General features: G+C 41.2%; 1 pseudogene; it reads left to right on the forward strand.

The window, feature by feature from the left end:
- Window positions 1–13,926: 13,926 nt before the first annotated feature.
- Window positions 13,927–15,775, forward strand: LOC147426747 (uncharacterized; annotated as a pseudogene).
- Window positions 15,776–20,445: the final 4,670 nt, after the last annotated feature.

Here is a 20,445-nt window from a genome sequence, read left to right on the forward strand (position 1 = left end):
TTCCATTGTCATAGACAACAAGGGTTTGAAGGACTCCAAGAATATCAGTTTTCTTTTTATTAATGCCCTTGACTTGCATCGTACTCGGAGATAGGGTCGGTTTCCCTAATTGACACCAAACTCCATAGGATAACAAATTGTGTTTAGCTCCCGTGTCTAATAAGGCATTGTATAGTACTTTCCCATAGGGGCTATTTAGCTCAATTGGGTATCGTAGGGGTGGCTTAGATTCCAATGAGTCGTCATCTATGTCCTCGAAAAATGCTTGCGTGATTCCCAGATTAGCCTCTCGTTGGCGTCTAAGACGTTGTTGTCGTTCTCGAGCCTCAACTCTTGCTTGGATTTTTCTAAGCTTTGCTTGTTCCTTGGCAGCCTTCTTTTGATGGATGGCTTGCAACTCTTCCTGGCTTAGAGGATCATAATATCTTTTGAATTTACTCCCATTAAGGAATCCAATGGTTTCAACTCCATCTAGAGTCTCCACACGAATGGTCCCTTGCGGGGTAATTTCACACACTCGATATGGTCCCTTACCAGCGTATTTCAATTTCTTCTTTTCATTACGTACCCCGTACATAAGAACTTTATCACCAACCTTGATGTCTTTATCCTTTAAATGGCTATCAAACCACTTCTTTCTCCTATCCTTCTCCACTAGAGCATTTCGCACAGCTAATTGCCTTTCTTCATCTAGCCTTTCCAGGATATATAATCGCTCCACTAAGGGGTTACCATCCCAACCTTCTTGAGAAGCTACTCGAAGACTAGGAATGACAAACTCCCATGGCATAACTGCTTCTTGGCCATACACCATTTTAAACGGTGTGCAATTAATAGCAACTTTATACGCAGTACGATAAGCCCATAAAGCTTATGTAAGCTTTAGGTCCCAATCAGTGTGATGAGCCTCGACTGTCTTTGTCAAAATGGAGATGAGAGTTTTGTTGGTACTCTCACCTTGGCCATTTGCTTGGGGATAATAGGGTGTAGACTTGTGGTGAGATATCATGAAGTTTGATGTGAGTTCTTTTATTACTTCATTTATAAAATGAGTTCCATTGTCACTCACAAGTTCAAAGGGGCATCCAAAACGTGTGATAATGTTCTCAAAGAGGAACTTAGCTATTGTTTTTGCATTTGCCTTTCGTGTTGCTTTTGCTTCAGCCCATTTGGTTACATAGTCGGTAGCCATAATGATATATCGTGATTGCGTGTTACGTGCAGCCGGACTAATCGGTCCTACAAAGTCTAAGCCCTACTTTTCAAATGGTTGGGTTACCTTGATGGGATGTAGAGGCATCCTATCCCTTCTTTGTGGCTTGTTGAAGCGTTGGCATTCATCACATCCCTTTGCAAAAAGTGATGCATCCTTAAACAAAGTGGGCCACCAATAGCCTGACTGTAAGATCTTTCGGGCAGTCAACTTTCCTGAAAAGTGACCACCAGCTACGCCCATGTGTGCCTCTTGTAGAATATATAAATACTCATCCTCGCGGGCACAGCGTCTAAGAACATCATCTTTTCCTCTCTTATAGAGAGTTCCAGCCAGTAAGCAATAGGGTTCGCATTCCTTGATTAATTTTTGAGCTATATCTTTTCGCAGCTCTTTGGGTGAAAAACCATTAACTAAGAAGTTAACAATCTTTTCACTCCATTCAGGCATTGTCTCAACAATGAACAAAGGAGTATCAGGCAATTCATCATCAACCCCCGTAGGAGCTTCGCCATTAGAGATACGAGATAAATGATCTGCCATGACATGTTTCCTCCCAGGCCTCACAACAACGGTGAAGTCAAACTCAAGAAGAATTAACAACCATCGTGTAATTCGACCTGTGGAACACGGCTTGTTTACCAAATATAGCAATGCTTGATGATCAACATAAAACACAAACTTGGTAGTGATAGCCGTTTTTCGGCTTTCCATAATTGTCATAGTAAGCTGCCTCACCCTACCAAATTCACCCAAACACTATGGCTATCCCTACCATTTCACTGTAAATAGGCGTGTGTGAGTTAGGGGGCTTTTCCCATATCTTCTTAAAATCCTCAGCTAGCTAATCACTGGGCTAGTTGAGTCAAAAAAATAAAAAAAATAAAATATATTATGGCCCATTTGTGTGTAAATATTGCATTATATATATGGCCTAAATATAGAGATTTTTATAATTATTCTGGTATTTTATTTAAATATTTATACTTCGGTGTGTGTTTTATTAAACCTGTGTATGCCTTCTTTCATCCTCTTACACCATAAGTATATTTTTTGTCAATATGTACATACTCTAACCTTATATTTTTCCTTTATACAAATCACTCCCACATTTTCACCCTCACCCTCGTGAAAACAAAAAATTGATTTCTACTCATTGGTCACGTTTATTTTATTATTTACTTGCATACCTTTTCCTCTTTCACCCAAAATAATTCAAAGAGGGACCATATGATATGATTCCAATATCTTTCCATATCCATAACTCCTCCATATTTTTATTATTATTTTTACTCATTATTCTAACACCATGTGCTCATTGAGCTAAAGTCCATGAATAGTCCATACACTAGTCCCACCATGTATATATTTCTTTATTCACCAATAATCCTCCTCCATGCATGTGTCAAGGGCAACTTGGATGCTTTGTATTATGATATGACAAAGGAGGGGCTCACTCTTGGATGCATTGTACAAATTCAACAAAGGAGAGGGCCACTGAAGACTTTTTGTGAAGAAAAAACAGGTCTTTTGGTGGGATTTTTAATATCCATCTCCACTCCAAATTTGGAGTGGTGGTCAAAAGAGAAAATGTAGTCCACGCTTTGAATAATCACCTCAAATTTTTTCATGATTTTTGGAGCTACCAGCGGTGAGATATGATTTTTTGAGTGGACCCCAGTCTGCCCACTTTTCTCACAAGTAGCCCATAGTCTTCTCTCACCTCTTTCCACACTTCTACACACACACACACACATTTCTCTCAATCCCTCACTCAAACCTGCACCTTCAATGGTTTCTCTCACCTTCTTCACCATTAACCTCCCCACTTACTCCCATAGCTCTCATATGAGCTCTCCATGTACATTCACCATCTCTATGCCTCTCTCTATTATCTCCAAAGTACAATTCCATCTTACTCCTTATATATATACATAAATTCAGCATATGTACCATGCTTAACCTCTGCAAATCAAAAGATCTCATCAACGGAATTACCATTTTCATCACGATGATCAACCTTGGCGGCGATGGCGTAAAGAAGAGAAGACGAAGAAGAAGATCGATAGTCATTTTGAGAACCTACACAAGTAAGTCCAAAACTTCGTCAAGTTTCACCATCACAAGGATTTGCTCACTTCATTCAACCATCTTACTCCAACCATCCACCCCATTCTACCCATTGTAAATATATCATTAACTTTCTAGTGATTACTAACACTAACCACTAACATACTAACACAAAATAGCATTGACCTAACCATAAAAGACACTTCACCTCAAGACATGTACAAAGTAACTCTCTCTCTCTCTCTCTCTCTCTCTCTCTCTCTCTCTCTCTCTCTCCCTCCTTACTTACTTTCACCTTATCTACCATCAATAATGCTCTCTTTTGAGCCCACACCCATGACTCAAGCAGACAAAGAAGGCCCACAATGTTTTGATATTCAAAAAATCATAATCCTGATTTGTTAGCTTGTAAATTAGGATTTCCAATAATCTTAATGAGGGGTCTCCAACCTATAAATAGGCCCCTCTCCTTCTTGTAAAACACTCTCCAACATCTCACATAGCACCCCAACACTCTATGCGTGAGGAGAGACTTAGGTGTAGCAACCACTTGTGAGCTTCACTCTTGGTGTGAGAGAAGCCTTCAAGCTACACATTGCAAGTGAGAGAGCGTGAGTTCCACAAATCTCAAAACCACTATTGTACATGCTCCTTCATCATCAATAAATTGAGGTTTGGTGCATCAAAGGCGTGATTCGACGTTCAAATCTTCGTCCTTCCATTTGTGCAATACGGTTTGGTGAATTCAAGGTGACTTGTGTATTTTGAGTTTTTATCGGTTGATCTTGATTTTAGAAAGTGTTTTAGTGTGTTTTTCATTGCCAGTTTTGTGTCCATTGTAAGAGGGTATTGTGGTGAGAGGTCTCCCACACCCTAAGACAGTGTGTGTGTGTGTTTTGGCAATGATTAGCAATCACTAAGCATTGAGTGAGTTTTGTACAAGTTCTACGATAGCATCATAACGAACCATCTCCATTTGCAAGTCACAAATAAGGTATTACGCAAGATCCTTTCCTCTCTCTCTTCCCTTTGCTCTAGCTCTCTCTGGTCCATTTCATGTGTGTCTTGGTGTGAGGTTGCTTGTGTGTGTTGTGTGGTGCATCTTCTTGGTTGTGCCAAAATCTCTCTTGCGTCCTAGTTCACATACCATAACTAGGTGGTGCCCCTATCTTGTTTGGGTTTGGCTGTGGGTTTGTTGTTGTGTTGTGCTTGTGGTTGCCCCAGCCCCAATTGAGCAGCACGGGAGCCTTGAGGGGTGTTTAGAGGTCGCCTCTCTTGTTGCCCGCCCCGGACCGCCTCAATTTTGGTGCCCCCACTGAGGAGCGATTGTGTGCTTAGTGTTGTTGTATTGCATGAATGCTTGAATTTCAGCATAATCAAGTAGATTTTATAAATCATGAAAACAGACCGAGTTTAATTTAAGGAAACAAAAATTGATCTAGAATATGGTTCGGATTATTCATAACATAAGAAAGGAAAAAAACATTTTCACATAAAAGTCTAGAATTCATGTTGAAAGACCTTTCAAAACTTTGTGTAGTTAGTTGATGATTGTTTGGAACTAATCTTTGTGTGGTTCTAGCATTGAGAGACTATGACACGCTATACCTTTGATGATATCCCAATCTTCTTCGAAAATCCAGAAGAAGATGTTGATGATTTTCTTGCTGATTTTAGAATGGTTTGTCATATCCTTGGTAAAAGGGATGACATTGAAAAAGGGGATTTTCTATTGCTATGCCTTAGAGGCAACGCTGAGCAATGGTTTTGGAGTATGTCTTCTCAGATTGAAGATGGATATACCCAAATTTCCAAAGCTTTGAAGGCCAGATTCTCTAAAGTTCCAACAACGGAGAAAGCATGGGCTTCACTACGGAGACTTCAACAACATGGTGAAGACTACTATGCTTATGAGGATATTTTTTCTCGTCAATGGGAAGGATGTGGATTTAGTTCTACATTTCCAGATTATGTAAAAATGGATCAATTTATTTCGGGTTTGTCTCCTTTCCTAAAGACTAAGGTTACTTGTAGTGGACCCTCTACCTTTGAAGAAGCGGTCACTATTGCCCGAAGGAAGTTTCACAAGTACTTCTACATCAAAAATGGTTTCCATCATGCTGGAAGAACCAACCATCATGAAAGTGTTTCTATCAAGGAGTCATCTCCTTTGCCATACTTGTCTCCTTCTACTCCAACAAATGTTGAAGAAGTTACTTACATGCCAATTGATTATTCAAGTACTAAAGTGTGTGGCCAAGATTCAAATGTGGAATCTCTTTCTTCTACCTTTATCACAAGCATGCAAAAATCGACACAAGATATCTCAAATGGCATTGATGATTCAATAATGGATACATCCAACCTTTTGGCGAAGGATCAATTTCTAGTCCGAGCAGACGAAGCTTTTGTGCAACATGACTCTATGGAGAATGAAGAACTTGAAGGTAACCTTGATCTTATGGAATGTTCTGAGAGTGTATCTTGTCTAAAAGAAGAGAGTGAAGAAGAAGATGAAATCATAGGTGGAGAGATCATAGACCACATTGATCATAAAGAGATGATTGTGTACATGGAATGCCAACTCCAAAACAAAGTAGAAGAGTGTGAGTTGAATCCAGGTGAGGATAATCTTGAAGAAGTGTTTGAGGATATTGAAAAGCATTGGTATGACCCATGTATGTTAAGCATAGAGAAACCTATCATGCAAGAAGCCAAATGTTTCACAAAATCAAACAGTATTCCATCAACCTTTGAGGTGGTACAATGTGAGGAGTTACAACCTTGCCAAAGGGGGGGCTTAGAAGGGGATGAAGAACATGGGAGAGTAGTAAAAAATAAAATCATAAAAGGAAACTATCAGAAGGGTATCATTCTCTCCAATGGTGTTTTAGTGGGTGGCTCTCATTCATGGGACAATCTCTTAGCAAGAAAATCCAAGCTTTTGAAGCCCCAATCATCTTCACATTGGGTTTCACCTATTCAAGGTCAACTTCTCCTCTCTTCACATATACCTTTCATCGGGGACACCATATCTTCTTAAGTGGAAGAGGACATGAATACTTGGTGATAAACGGATGTTTCCAAATCTTCTTCACTTGGTTCTTTGTTGTATGGAGGTCGCACATTGTAATGCTTCTCGTCTTCATCATAGATGAAAAACTTGTTGATTGTTACATGTGGATATTTCATCAATCAGTACCAAAATCTATTCTCTTCCAATGTGTTGGAAGCAATAGAAACCTTCATCTATTATCTACTTATGTGGTAAACTATCTGCAATATCTTCCTATAGCAGCTGGAAGCATGGATCAAGCTTTCCTAAATCATAAAGGTCATAGAATTTTTTACTTGATGAGCCTACCCAGGTTGAATGAAATTTATGAGCTACAGTTCAGGAATTTGCTCATACAAGATCTTGAAGATTGTAGCAGATACATCAACTTTACACAAGAGGAAGAGCAACCAATCTTTTATATCACATTCATAGTGATAGATGCAATGATGGACAACAGTAAAATCTACAAGTTTCTTCAATCAAAATCAGTAAGTGATTCCATACCATACATCTCGCTTTGGGAAAGATATTTCAAGATCTTTGATCCTGGGGGGTGCTTCTGGAAACTTTCTCGATGGAGGAGATTTACTCCGTCACTTCATTTCATCATGCTATTGGCTCGAGAACCTTTCATATCACACAAGGTTTTTTAATCATACAACAAAGGTTCTTCAAAGATGAGAGCAGACAAAGACAGACGTTACACAATCTACATGTTGTATGATCAGATAAATGGTACATGAATGTACCATTATCTAAGGGGGGGGCTAATAATAGCCGTTTTTCGGCTTTCCATAATTGTCATAGTAAGCTACCTCACCCTACCAAATTCACCCAAACACTATGGCTATCCCTACCATTTCACTGTAAATAAGCGTGTGTGAGTTAGGGGGCTTTTCCCATATCTAAGTGAATTTTAGGTTTAGTTGGCTTTTATATGAGCTCACCCCATTCACACTTGGGCGCCCATGCTTAGCCAACTAATCCCTTGAATGTCCCAGTTAGAGTGTGCCTCTCATCGGCGATCACTCTTACCCTTTTCCTATTGGACCGACAAGCCCGGTACCTGACTCTACCAAATAAATAATACAATGTCCACCGTAGGTTACAACGTCCGTCTCGTAGGTGATAGGGTGTCCGTGAGCCGTGAGGGTTAACAATACTTTAGCTCTACTTGTTTAAGAATAGATAAATAAATAATTGTATGCATTAGAGGCTATTTTTCTAGCTACAGTGAGAATGTATAATTCTAAACATTAGAAGCTATACTCTTAGCTCTATTTGTTTTAGAATAGATACTAAAAGTGATATTTGATGGTTAAAATCTATCATAACTATAATATGTGCACAAATAATGGTGTTAGTTCATACATTTTGGAACATATACACATACATGTAGGGTCTTTTAGTTGTCATGAACAAATGTTCTTACCTCCATATAGCCATAGAATAGATCCACTTAGTGCCTCTTGGTTGTTATGAGATGATTCTCTTACTTCCAAGTGAGGTTTAAGGTATGAAGTAGAATTCACTTGGTTGCACAGAACAGGTCCACTTAGTGCCTCTTGGTTGTTATGAGATGATTCTCTTACTTCCAAGTGAGGTTTAAGTTATGAAGTAGGATTCACTTGGTTGTTATCGAGCTTATGCTCTTATCTCTAAGTGAATATGGTGGATTACCTATAGAATTCACTAGGTTGTGATCGAGCAAAAGCTCTTACCTCCTAGTGAATATTAGTCATGCATAGTACTTGGGAGTCACATGGATGTTATCGAGCTCATGCTTTTACCTCTATGTTGATATAGAAATTAGAGACCTCAGTTATTTTAGGGTCGATTGGTTGTGTTTGAGTAGTAGCTCCTACCTGCAAGAGACATAGATAGTGGAATGTGAGATGACTCCATCGCTCATCTAGGTTGTCTTGAGCAAACGCTCTTTACTACCTAGTAGCCAAGAATGATATATCCATTGGTGATCTTCCCTAAAATATTATCTTAACACTATTCACTCATCATTTTAATTTAGCAAATCATATCTATAACCTTTTATCTTTCTCATTGCGCTATTATGGTGAAAATTTATAATCATAGTGTATCTATTGATTGTAGGATATATTTTGTTGAAGTCAAAAAGCTGTTGAGATGTCGAGCTCTACATCTTGAGCTGGCATCCACTACGGGTCTTGGCCGCTTACGGCATTTACTCACTGGCGCGTTAGGTGACCGACATGGAGGATCTCTGTCAGTGATTCTACAGCTGGACTACACTTATAGTGCCAGCCTAGTACGCTTCTAGCGAGTTCACACTTAGTGACCGCATGTACATATGTGCTACTTTTCAGCTTTAGCACTTAGTCATTTTGTACTCTCTTTTCTGTGAAGAAGAAGAAGAAGCTTTCCATCTCTGTGTGCTTTGTGCTTGTCTTGTGTAGCTCTCTTGCATCCTCATTCTTTACATGGTATCAGAACCTGGTGCAGGCAAGAGAGGCTAAGAGAGCAAGAGCATCACAATCCCTTCGTTCGCAATCCAAAGTGCAGTATACAGAGATTTACTGTACAAGTACAGTGGTTGTGAAACGCTTGATTGTGGACACTCGTTGAGTGTAGAAAGCGTTACAGGAACCACGATAGCAGGTTCAGCAGATTTGCAGGTTTTTGCAGATTGCAGCTATTTTGTCTTGGTGCTTCAAGATGTCTGACGGTTTCAATCAGATTGTTACTGAGAAGCTTGAGAAAAATAACTACCCTGCATGGAAGTTCAGAATAACAAATTTCCTAAAAGGAAAAGGTTATTGGGACTATGTAGAAGGAGACAATGAAAAGGAACCAGAGATTCCCGAGGCAAATGCTATAGCAAAACAAAGGAAAGCTTTGAGGGACTGGCAACAAGGCCAGAGCAAAGTGATGTATTGGCTTTCTATGAGCATCACAGATGGCATGATGGGCTATCTACAGGATGCTGAAACCCCCGCCATTGCATGGAAAAACTTAGGCAGAGTGTTCGAGGTGAACACCAAGGCCAGGAAGCTTCAACTAAAGTCGGAGCTAAATCAGGTTAAGAGGAACAACCTCTCCATCAATGATTATGCTTTGAAGATCAAGAGTATCATTGAGGCTCTTGGATCTATTAAAGTCTCAGTGGAAGACGATGACATTGTCCGTGCATGCTTGGATGGTCTAGGAGATGAGTATGTACATTTTAGGTCTTCCATGAATACAAGAGACGACATCCCCGTGTTCCAAGATTTGATTTCTATGCTTATTCTTGAGGAGAAGAACCTTGACACATCTTCTTCTCATGGCAGAAATAATTCTGAACAGGCCTTCTATTCTAACTCCAACAGAGGTAGAGGTAGAGGTCGTGGTCGAGGCCCAAGGGGTTGCAGGGGCCAATTTCAAGAAGGTCAATCAAATCAAAACAATACAGGTGGCAGGGGAAACCAGTCTCAAGGCAGGGGGAGTCAAAGAGGTCGTGGTGCAGGATCAAGCAGGCAGCAACATACTCCAGATAGTAGAGAATGTTGGACTTGTGGTGAAAGAGGTCACATGTCACGTGACTGTCCAAAGGGAAAAGCAAGTAGAAAGAGAGAACAGGGCAACTATGCATCTACTAGCAGAGATGCAAATGACAGCAAAAACGAGCGCATGTTTGTTATGCAGCATGTAATGAATACAATGACTGCAGAGAATTCCACCCAAGATGATGTTTGGTATGTGGATTCAGGTGCCTCTAATCACATGACGTCTCGTGGAGAGTGGTTTAGAGATATGCGCAAACCAGATGTGTCAGGCTATGTGCAGACAGGAGATGACACAGCTCACCCCATTGCTCATGTAGGGGACATACCTCTAAATACGAAGAGTGGGAAATCAAAGTACTTAGCAGATGTACTTCATGTCCCAAACATTACAAAGAATCTTGTTTCTGTTGGACAAATGGTTGAGCAGGGTTTGCAGGTTCGCTTCAATCCAAATGGCTGTTATGTAGAAGATTTCTAGAATGGCTGTAAGCTGATCACAGAGGGCAAATGTGTGGGCAGAATGTTTACGCTGAATGTAGACATGCCTGAGGTAAAAGCTGCATTATTTGCACAGGCCACAGGTGTTGTGGATGATGTTGACATTTGGCACAAACGCATTGGCCATGTCAATGAGCAGAGATTGCGCAGCATGCAATCAAAACAGATTGTAAAAGGTTTGCCCAAATTCAAGGTGGATGGTATGCATAAAGTGTGTGCAGCATGCCAGTTTGGAAAACAGTCAAAGGGCTCATTTCCACATGAGCGCAATGTATGTAAAAAGCCACTTGAGGTGGTGCACACAGATGTTTGGGGTCCAACCGATACTGCAAGTATACATGGTTGCAGGTATTATGTCTCTTTCATTGATGACCATACAAGGAAAGTATGGGTCTACTTCATGCGTAACAAAGTGAAGTGTTTGGTCACTTTCAAGACTTCAAAGTCATGATTGAGAAGGAGACAGATATGCAAATCAAGACATTGAGGTCAGATGGAGGGGGAGAGTACTTCTCCAATGATTTTTCAGATTTTCTGCGAATACATGGTATACACAGGCAGTTTACATGCAGATATACTCCACAGCAGAATGGGGTCGCAGAAAGGAAAAACAGGCACATTGCAGAGGTTGCACGTGCATTGATGAATGAGAAGAACATGCCTCATCATTTCTGGGCTGAAGCTGTAAATACAGTTGTGTACATTATGAACAGGACACCTACAGCTGCGGTGCATGATGTAACACCTGAGGAAAAGTTTACAGGTACAAAGCCTGATTTGGCACACTTGAAAGTGTTTGGCTGCATAGCTTACGTGCATGTACCAGATGAGTTGCGTAGGAAATTGGATCCTAAAGCAGAGAAATGTATTCTTGTGGGATATTCCCTTGAACAAAAGGGGTACAGGTGCTACAATCCTACTACACGAGAATTACGAGTGAGCAGAGATGTAGTCTTTGATGAGATGAGCAGCTGGTACAGTAATGCACATGGCACTATTGGGGCTGATGTAAAAGATGATGTGGTTGTACAAAATGTGAGGCCACAGTCACAGGTTTTGAGTGGACCACAAGAGTCCTCTTCTCGTGGCTCTGTTGAGAAACCATGGAATGGTAGACTACGTACGCAGGTTACTCCACCAACAGGTACAGGGAATGTATCACGAAAAGGAAAGGAAAAGGTTGATGAACCTCCCTTTATGGCTGATGCATCATCAGGTTTTTCACATGTAGACATGGATTCAGATGGTTCTGAACAAAGTCTTGATGAGGAATTTGGAATTCCGGCTGTCAGGACACCTGGTGTAAGGAAAGTACAAGAAGATGCTAGAGGGCAAAGGAGTGACCCAGGACCGCGCAGATCTAATAGAGTCAGAAATCCAGTTCAAAAATTGACTTATGATGGGTATCTAGCGCATCACCAAGCCTACATGGCTAAGGTGATACAGGATGTGGAGCCCACATGTTTTGAGGATGCAGTTGGAAATGTGCATTCGGATGATGCAATGAATGAAGAGATGGCTGCATTCGAAGCAAATGACACATGGGAGTTGGTGCCATTGCCAAGTGGCAAGAAAGCTATTGGCTGCAAATGGGTGTATAAAACCAAGCATAAGGCTGATGGTAACATTGAGCGTCACAAGGCAAGGCTGGTCGCAAAGGGTTATGCACAGATGTATGGCATAGACTATGAGGAGACCTTTGCTCCAGTGGCAAAGATGACGACTGTGAGAGCTGTCATAGCAGTGGCTGCATCTAGAGGATGGATGATGCATCAAATGGATGTAAAGAATGCCTTCTTGAATGGTGAGTTGCAAGAGGAAGTGTATATGGATCAGCCACCTGGTTATGTCGATCCAGGTTACCCAGATTATGTATGCAGACTTCTCAAAGCTTTGTATGGTTTGAAGCAGGCCTCTAGAGCATGGTACGACAGGATTGCCAAGTATCTTGTCAGTATTGGTTTTAGGAGAGCTCATGCTGATCATTCACTCTATGTACGTGAGAGTGATGTGGGGATTGTGGTCATTACCATATATGTAGATGACCTTATTATTGTTGGTGACAATGCTATGGAGATTGACCATGTGAAGGGTCTTCTCAAACAGGAGTTTGAAATGAAAGATTTAGGCGAGTTGCGCTACTTTCTTGGCATTGAGGTGATCAGGACTCCAGAGGGTGTATGGCTATCACAGAGACAGTATGCTTTGTACATGTTGTCAAAGTATGGTATGGCTGATTGTAAGCCAATTTCTATTCCCTTGGATGTGAATGCAAAGCTGAGTGCAGAGAAGGGTGATGTTGTTGAGGATGTCAACATGTACAGGAAGATTGTGGGTAGTCTAATCTACTTGACTATCACGAGGCCAGACTTGAGCTACACAGTAGGCTTGGAGAGTCAGTTCATGCAGCTTCCGAGGAAGCCACATTTGGATGGAGTACGACGCACACTTAGGTATGTGCAAGGTACTCTTGACTACACATTGTTCTATGCAGCAGATGCACCATTAGCATTGTGTGGGTATAAAGATGCAGATTGGGCAGGTAGCATTGTTGATAGGAGATCTACGAGTGGCTTCATGTTCTGTTTTGGGAGTGCCACTGTTACTTGGAGCAGCAAAAAGCAGCCTACGATTGTTTTATCGAGCACAGAGGCCGAGTACAGAGGTGCAGCAGTTGCGGCGTGCGAGGTAGCTTGGCTACGCACATTACTTGAGGACTTGGGAGTGCAGGTGGAGCAACAGATTTTCATCCATTGTGACAACCTCAACAGCATGCAGTTGGCTAGGAACCCAGTGTTCCATGCCAAGACCAAACACATAGAGGTCCATTACCACTACGTTCGAGAGCGAGTGTTGGCGGGCGACATGGACTTGGTCTACGTCAGCACAGAGGAGCAGATAGCGGATATCTTTACCAAGGCCCTCGGAGCTGAGAAGCTTCGACGTTTCCGGACTATGCTTGGACTCTGCGACATGCAGAGCTCGAGGGGGAGTGTTGAGATGTCGAGCTCTACACCTTGAGCTAGCATCCACTACGGGTCTTGGCCGCTTACGGCATTTACTCACCGGCGCGTTAGGTGACCGACACGGAGGATCTCTGCCAGTGATTCTACAGCTGGACTACACTTATAGTGCCAGCCTAGTACGCTTCTGGCGAGTTCACACTTAGTGACCGCATGTACATATGTGCTACTTTTCAGCTTTAGCACTTAGTCATTTTGTACTCTCTTTTCTGTGAAGAAGAAGAAGAAGCTTTCCATCTCTGTGTGCTTTGTGCTTGTCTTGTGTAGCTCTCTTGCATCCTCATTCTTTACAAAAGCATGGTGCGAGGAAAAGAGTGGTCGTATGTGGAGGAAAAAGAGAGAGGCAAAACAGTTTCATTTTTGGAATGCAAACATTGTGGGCATAAGTGGCACGGCAACACAACTCGCATCAAAGAACATTTATTCGGCACTAGTCCCAATGTGAAAGAATGTGGAGCACCACCTAACGACATATGGGTCAATTTCGTAGGGTATGTAAAGAAATGCAAACAGGCAGGACTTCTTCCTAAGAGACAGAAGGGCATGATAGGTACATCATCTGTCAATATAGAAGAAGTGAGTGTGGATCAAGAAGACATGCGAGCTAACCAAGGACCTTCAATGGGAACAACCCGAACACCTCACAGTCCTTACACTTTTCCAAATGGTGCCATGGGAGGGATAGATGCTAGTTTCTGGACATCCAGCAAAGCCGGTACACCTGGGAGTCTACAGGCAGCATTCACTCAACAGGACATGCTCGAATTGCATTTTAAAGTGGACACAAGCCTTCATGGCTTGTGGAATCTCATTTAATGTCATAAGAAATCCTATTTTCAAAGATGCCCTAATGTCAACTGCAAAAAAAGGATTCATCTATCTTGATTATATCAAAATGCGAACTGAGTATGTTGACAAAGTGAAGAGTTGTACAGAAGTGATTCTCAGGCGAACAGTGCTTGACTTTGTTCCAGCGTTTGGTTGTACCATAGCCCTCGACGGATAGACCAGCTGTCAGAAAAAACCATTGATTAATGTCATGGTAATTTGTCCCAAAGGTGCAATGTTTTTGGAGGCCATTGATACCTCATTGAAAGCGAAGACATCTCTGTACTTGACCAAGGTATATGAGTGAGCTATTGCTCGATTGGGTGGACCGAAGAATGTGACAGATATTATTACAAATAATGCTTCAAACTACAAAGGAGCGAGTTTAGCCATTATGGGAAAGTACTCAGAAATTACATGGATTGGATGTGCAGCTCACACCCTGAATTTACTTCTAAAGGATATGGGCAGATTATCATTCATAAAACAGGTTCTTATTGACGCCAATAACATAGTCAAGTTTATACAGGAACATCAGTTTACATATGCTTTATTTCGCTCCAAGTCTCCGAAAAAAGCACTTCAAATCTTCTGTGCCACACGGTTCGCTACATCATACTATGTTTTGAATAATCTCATTGAAGTGTGAGCGACTCTTACAGAAACTGTTGCAGATCACCGTTGGGAAGCTTGTCTCAGCAAGTATCCAAGCCATTGTAAAGCAACTCAAAAATGTGTGTCCTTGGTGCAATCTCCTCTCTTTTGGTGGAACATTGACAAACTTGTTGGAGTTAGTAAGCCCTATGTGGAACTACTGAGGGTTGTCGACACAGATAAGTTTGTCATTGGTAAGGTTTATTGGATCATGTCTGAGGCGTTGCGTCAAACCAAAGAATACAACCACTACAATGCAAGAGAGAGATCACAAATCATGCATCTTGTGGAAAAACGATGGGCTCAAATGCACACCATTGCATGGTGTTGCATTTGTCTTGGATCCAAAGTTCCAGATGAACGGACAAGCCTCCAACAAAGAGGTGATGAGAGACTTTAGAAACGTCTGCTCGCAATTGTTGCCAGGCGATGATGGCATGGATGCATTCCAGCAGAGGGTGGATTATGCCAATAGGGAAGGAACTTTTGCAGATCCTTGGGTTCTTAATAGCGTAAAAAAGATTTCAGGCCCAGTATGGTGGAAATAATATGGAGGAGACATAGTTGAGTTACAACACGTGGTGACCAGGGTGCTTTCAATCGTGGCATCCAGTGGTAGTTGTGAGCGCAATTGGTCTTCTTATGACTTTGTGCACTCAAAGCGTAGAAATCGCTTAAGTCCTGCTCGTGCCGCAGACCTTGTGTACATCTTTTGTAACATGTGTCTCTTCATGCACCCACAAAGATAGCCACACATGCGATCGAAGTACACTTTGGAGTGCTTCAAACTCATGAAACTGTGGCGGAACAGAGATGTAGTGATGATGAGATGGAGTGGGAAGTGGCTACAAAATGTTCAGACAATGAAGAGGTTGATGACCTCGTGCCTGTGATAGATGACGAAACGTAAACATCTTTTCATGATAATGTATCTCACTTTTTCTCATTGTACCTCCCTATTGAGTTATATATCTCACTTTTTTTATTTAGTAGCAACAAAATAAAGTATTGAGAAGAATTCGCATAAACATAAGTATTGAGGACATTGCTTGGCAATCAAATAAAAAGACATTGCTTGACTCTTAACAAAGTCATCAATCAGCAACTCGAGAACAAATTCATTGCCATAAACATAGAGAGAATACAATATGCGTCTTGAAAGTATGAGGTAGAGAGTGTGAGCGCTGTGACAACTAGAAAGCTCCAAAATCGAAATCGATCAAAAACGTATCAAACAAAATGTTTTTTTATATAATCGTATCGATCGATATTTAACCGATCGATACTTTATCGATTGATAGTTTATAAAGTATTCAGGAATTCCACATATTTTACGATAATACGCGAATAATGACGAGTTATTCGATATAAATTGCATTATTCGATCGAATAAATGCAACGCAGCACTAGATCCGCTTTCAAAAACCTACTATACTTGGCTTTTTGGATTTTATATGTGCCATACTTTGCCAAGACCTTTCCAATAAAGACAAAGCGATAAATTATATTATCAGAGAGTTCAAATATAAGAAGCTCAGGGGTAGATGGGCTCAATGCCAACTGAGAACCAAAGGAGGCAAAAATTGGTCTTGCCTCTTCTTTTATAGACGCTAAACTCAGAGAACGCTTCACAATATAGGATGGGTGGCTCTATTGGAAGTGCTAAATGCAAGATGCCCTATGACAAACTCAAGAAAGTTGACAAGTATTCATATTAAGAAAAACATAATAAAAAGATATACCTCTAAGGTTAGCCATCCCTCTAGCGATGCTCAAAGCCTTTTGCACAACTCTTGGAGAAATTTTCTTAAGTTTGGCTTTAGGACTGAGCTTTTTACTTGGGTGGCTTGGGGAATGTAATAAAATACTGGGTGATCCAAGTTCCACACTTTCTGAAACCACTTCAGGCAAGTTCTCGTTGCAAGGAGCTTCACTTAAATTTTAAAAATAGTCATTGCTTTGTAATGTTGTAAAAGCATCTATATCAAGAGCAAATTCAAGACAAGTTAGAAGAAAATCAATACTTCAAGACAAGGGAAGAAAGGAAGTGTAGAGGGAGAGTCACTTCACCATTCACGTTCGAATCCATAGGAATTCCAAGAGATCGGTAAAAAGGACTTGGTCCACTTTGACAAGAAGGGCAACCTAGAAAGTATTGAAAGATTTCACTTCAGAAACTAAGGGAAGTTGGGAAAGCTCTCAAGATACTTCTCACTGTAATAAGAGAACATTGCAAGCAAAACGAGGGTTACTTCAAGAGAGAACACTAAACTCAACACAAGTTACGAAGACTAAAATATAGCATCAAGCTCTAGCAGAGAGATGGTCCTTAACACATGTCTCTTACTTTTTATACACCTATTCGATTATAAGATTGAGTAAAAAACATAATACACAATCTTTAAAACTTCAAGGAAGATACTTGCAAAGTCTCTTCAAGAAATTTTATTATTAATATAAATATTTGCATTAACTCTCTACTATCATTGCATGGAGTGTTGAGAGGAGGTTGAGAGAAGAATGTTATGCTACAAAGACACACACACACATACGCAGAGACAACACTGCTACTCTTAATTCTCACTGCCTCGAGTGGCAAGAGAGGAATAATGTGCTACAAATAAAGAGGGAGAAAAGAGAAAAGGGAGAGAGAGAAAACTAGACCATAAATAGAGAGAGGAAAAAGAGGGAGTGAGGAGAGAGAAGTGCGGGGTTGCAAAGAGAGAGTTGTAGAGAGAGCAAAAGGGCATAGAAAAGAGAGAAGAGAGTAAATAAGAGAGAGAGAGAGCTGATCACTTGCAAGAATTATGAACAATGAGTAGATATGGTCGAAATCCGAACAATATAAAGTGAATTCTTCATCATATTTTTTTCCTTTAACCTAAACAATAAATTTCAAAAATTCTCAAATCATTGCTAGCAATCAATTATATAATAAAATTAATGGTAAAATTAAGCTCATTTCTTGCATGTGCATGAATATCTGTATGCTCAACAGAGTGCGATGCATCATAGCATGTAACTCCTCAATCCACATGCTCAATTAGTCCAAAATAATCATAAAATATGATTAGATATAGTGGACCGAAATTGCATCATAGAATGTGGACCTCTAGACACACACCCCTTCAAAAAATTTAAGCACAACTTTATCACTCAATTCAGCAAATTGAAAGCTCTTGTAGAGAGAATTATGCACAAAATTAAAACCACGGACATAACTTAAGCTTTGATTTATTCTTAAACCGTAGAAATCATTACATGTCAATTTGAACCCCATCTACAGCCTAAATATAACCAAACATGGCTCTAAATAAAGCCTAATGATCTAGCAAAGCAATCAGATGTGCAGTGCTAGAATAAGCATGTCACTCCGCCTACAACCTCAACCCAATAGAACAAAGAGCCTTGCATCCACCCAAAGCTGCAGAGCCCTGCAACGAACACCAAGCATTAGAACAAGAAGTAGAAGACCAAAACGAAAATCGGACCAAAATAGAGCAGTATCCAAATTCACCTTGTACGAGAAAGACAAACCACCTTCAAACCGTTTGCCCCCGCCAATATCACAGGCCGACAACCATAGCAGTTTCAAGAGCAAGACAGCCACGTTAGCACCATAGAGCAAGCCTCCTCAACATAAACGACATGGATCCGTCAAAGACCAACGAACGAAACAATAAGATAGGCACCCGAGCGGTAGTGAAAGCTCTTCGTGTCGCACCAAGATATGTTATGAACGATTTGGAGTCGGACAAGTGCTTGCCGAGAGGTGACAGTACAAAGCAGAAAAATGTAGAGTCGGCCCAGATCCGCCAAAGAGCGGCAGAGGGGATGACAAAATAGAGCATCACAACACTGCAAGATAGCGCAGCACAACATCGAAGGATGACCCATATCCACCACAAATCGACGAAGGGGATGACAAAGCAGAGCAGCACAACACCGAGGCCAAAGCAGCACAACACCAAAGGACGTCCAAGATCCGCCACAGATCGGCGAAGGGGACGACAAAACAAAGCAACACAACCCCACAGGACAGAGCAGCACAACACTGAAGATCCACCACAAATCAGCAAAGAGGACGACAAAACAGGTAGCACAACACCGCACGACAGAGCAACATAACACCAAAGCATGGCCTAGATCCACAGATTGGTGAAGAGGACGACAAAAGAGAGCATTACAAGACTGCACAAAGGCAGGCCACGCACAACTCCAAAAGACGTCGAGGATACGCCACATATCAATAAAGGGAATGACTAAACAAAGCAACACAACCCCACAGGAGATAGTAGCACAACACCGAAGAACCGCCCAACCCCGCCATACATCAGGGAAGACGATGACAAAACAAGCAGCACACCACTGCACGACAGAGTAGCACGACCATGTAGCACAGGACAGATGTTAAATAATATGATGTTAAAGAATATGTCCATTGTGCTATGGGCGGCTGGACACTGACTATACTATGTTGTAAATATACTTTGGATAATAGTTCAAAGAAGAAGAAGAGGAGAGCAGCACGTTGAATGGCTGCTGCTGCAGGGTAACGATTGTGTGTGTGTGTCTCGATGTGTGTTGGTGTGTGTGCGTAGTCTTCTTTCCTACCTTCTCCATCACCTGCGCACTCTACAAAGTGGTATCAGAGCTCAGTTTAAGAAGCTACAGTCAATACACAGGTTTCCGCAGCTCTGGAAAACAGCAAAAAAGAGAGGTTTTTTTGTCATAACTCCCTCACCCGAACTCGGAATAGAGTGATCCAGGAGTCTATCTTTATGTTTTTGGGCATTCCGGACGCATTGGCATACTCAGATTTGCCAAAATCTACAATTGTCTATAGCAAATAGCCAGCTCACACAAGCATAGGAGATGTCCAGTTTTGCACTCGGCAGTAGATTTACAAGTTACAGGTGAAGAATTCAGCATTTACACAGGTTTTGGAGAGCGAAATAGAGCTTTTGCATCATGATATTGTGTTATTGAAGATTATGTTTGGTTGTTGTGGGTCCGTTATGGACAGCCGCCTATGTAAGAAAGGTTGTGGGATGAAGTTGAGGCGGTTATATTGTCAGATTGAGTACTTTGTGGTTATGTATGGATATGCGGTCAATGTATTTTGGAAAACTGCAGTCTTTGTGAGGGTTGAGTGAGGTTTTTTGAAGCCTTGCCTTGGAAGCTTTGGTACCTTGGCAAGGTGGATTAGGTACTGGAGCGAACCCCCGACTGGCCCCGCGAAAGACCTCATATGTCGTTTACGACTATGGGAAGAAGGTGGATGTATGGATATGTGGCCCAGGACAGCGTATGGATTGCATTTGCATACAGGTCCATGTGGACATTGTTGTAGAGTATTTATGCATAGTATTTAGTCATTCTGTGGCAAAGTGAGTCAGTGGATTTTCCCTTGGCAGTGAGAGATTTTCTGTCAGTGTTTATGAGCACTTTGGTTGAGATTGTCACTTGAGATATTGTCCAAATACAAACGAAACTCTGCCGAAATTTTGTCAAAATCCTTTGGAAGAAATTGAGAGTGTGAAGATGGCAAAAAGTTCAACTCAAGTCACACAGATTGTT

Source organism: Adiantum capillus-veneris, chromosome 24, assembly GCF_014529385.1.
Source record: "Adiantum capillus-veneris isolate H3 chromosome 24, ASM1452938v2, whole genome shotgun sequence".
NCBI classification, from domain to species: Eukaryota; Viridiplantae; Streptophyta; class Polypodiopsida; order Polypodiales; family Pteridaceae; genus Adiantum; species Adiantum capillus-veneris.